A 2,500-nucleotide genomic window follows, 5' to 3' on the forward strand; every position below is an offset into this window, starting at 1 on the left:
GTTGCTGACGGTTGGTGATGGTTGGTGATGGTTGCTGACGGTTGCTGACGGTTGCTTCAGGTTGGTGACGGTTGGTGACGGTTGCTGACGGTTGCTGACGTTTGCTTCAGGTTGGTGATGGTTGCTGACGGTTGCTTCAGGTTGGTGACGGTTGCTTCAGGTTGGTGACGGTTGCTTCAGGTTGGTGACGGTTGCTTCAGGTTGCTGACGGTTGCTTCAAGTTGGTGATGGTTGCTGACGGTTGCTTCAGGTTGGTGATGGTTGGTGACGGTTGCTTCAGGTTGGTGACGGTTGCTTCAGGTTGCTGACGGTTGCTTCAGGTTGGTGATGGTTGCTGACGGTTGCTTCAGGTTGGTGATGGTTGGTGACGGTTGCTTCAGGTTGGTGACGGTTGCTTCAGGTTGGTGATGGTTGGTGACGGTTGCTTCAGGTTGGTGACGGTTGCTTCAGGTTGGTGACAGTTGCTTCAGGTTGGTGACGGTTGGTGACGGTTGCTTCAGGTTGCTGACGGTTGCTTCAGGTTGGTGACGGTTGCTTCAGGTTGCTGACGGTTGCTTCAGGTTGGTGACGGTTGCTTCAGGTTGGTGACGGTTGCTTCAGGTTGGTGACGGTTGCTTCAGGTTGGTGACGGTTGCTTCAGGTTGGTATACAGTTTTACTTTTTGAACATGCTCTCGTTTTTTTTATCTTTTGCAAAGTGTATTTTGCTTAAACTTTGAGGGAAACGGTACTTTTTATGTCTTACTTTACTTACTGTTATATTAAGACTTGACAATTATAAAAATGTATTCATCTGTAATTGTATTTATTGTACATCTCTGTGGAACACTCACGCTCCTATTGACTAGCACATTGTACGTATTAGGCTAGGGGCGGGACATCTCTGAGCTGTTGACCAATCTAAACAGAGCCGAGCCTGAACGTCAGCAGACCGTGCCGCTTTAAAGGAGCGTTATTTCTGCTCACGCTCCGTCTGTTTGCTCCCAGAGATATATTAATGTTTTCATGATGGGTGTGTTTGTGTCTAGGAAGCAGCTGACTTTATTTCCTCTGCAGAGAGAGAGGGACAGAAAGCCTCCTCTGTGTAAACTCAACCGCCAGCATTATGCACACACTCCTGCCTCCCCGCAGTAGAGGCAGACTTTAGACAGAGGGCTTCCTGCACCATGTGCTCCTCACATGCTGCAGGATGTGCTCCTCACATGCTGCAGGAGCACAAAGAGCTCTCACTGAGCCATGCCCAGAGGTCAGGGGTCGTTTTAAATCACGACGCCTGCAGCTTTCTTTAAAGTCAGGGTTTAAATAACTCCAGATAATACCGGCACTGATGCATTCACACACAGACGTTTCACTGAAGCTGCAAATAAATCATATATCTGGTGTTGGGATGCCTTCTAGTGTCGGTCTGAGCCGCTGCATGAGGAACATAATATCATTTCACTTTGAAGTCAAAAACCATATGCCATACTGGTGCTCTGCTCCCACCACTACCTGTCTCCAGTATATACCATTACACCTGGTGCCCAAAAACGCCTTCAAAATAAAAGCATGAAAACGACTTTAAATAATAAGTGATTTACTTTCAACAAAAACAGCAAGAAAACAAACGTGTAAATATTGAATAACATAAAGCTCCAACAATCCTCTTTAAGTTCTTCTGTTGAATATAGTAATAAATACGTCGTGTTTAGATGTTATATTCTGACAACATTTAGGAAATTATGGTCAAAAATGAACACAAAAAAGTTGATTTTCTCCAAGAATAAAAAGGCATAAATATACAACAAAACCTGTCGTTATTTTATACCGTTTATATTTCAGAATACAAAATATATATCATTTAGAAATACCTAATCCATATTATATTATATTCTTCACATCATTTTAAATATTTCATGATAAAACAACATAGTTTTAAAATGTATATTTATCTTTTCTATATTATTATTTATTTATAATAAGTATTTATTTATAATTAGTATTTATTTATAATTAGTATTTATTTATAATTAGTATTTATTTATAATTAGTATTTATTTATAATTATTGTTTATTTATAATTATTATTTATTTATAATTATTATTTATTTATAATTAGTATTTATTTATAATTAGTATTTATTTAAATTAGTATTTATTTATAATTAGTATTTATTTATAATTAGTATTTATTTATAATTAGTATTTATTTATAATTAGTATTTATTTATAATTAGTATTTATTTATAATTAGTATTTATTTATAATTATTATTTATTTATAATTATTATTTATTTATAATTATTATTTATTTATAATTAGTATTTATTTATAATTATTATTTATTTATAATTAGTATTTATTTTTAATTAGTATTTATTTATAATTATTGTAATTATTACTTTAGTATTTTCTACTTTCTTATGTTTCTTTTCTTAAGTTAAATGTGGGTTATATCTTGATTGTCCTATTTTTACTCAGTTCTTAGTTTATTATTATATAGATTTGATGAAGTCTTAATA

General features: G+C 35.5%; 1 protein-coding gene across 1 annotated transcript in view; it reads left to right on the forward strand.

The window, feature by feature from the left end:
* mgat4b (alpha-1,3-mannosyl-glycoprotein 4-beta-N-acetylglucosaminyltransferase B) overlaps positions 1 to 2,500 on the forward strand; it is a 51,699-nt gene that overhangs the window by 37,925 nt on the left and 11,274 nt on the right. The window lies entirely within an intron of this gene.

The sequence above is a fragment of the Eleginops maclovinus genome, chromosome 23 (genome assembly GCF_036324505.1).
Source record: "Eleginops maclovinus isolate JMC-PN-2008 ecotype Puerto Natales chromosome 23, JC_Emac_rtc_rv5, whole genome shotgun sequence".
NCBI classification, from domain to species: domain Eukaryota; kingdom Metazoa; phylum Chordata; class Actinopteri; order Perciformes; family Eleginopidae; genus Eleginops; species Eleginops maclovinus.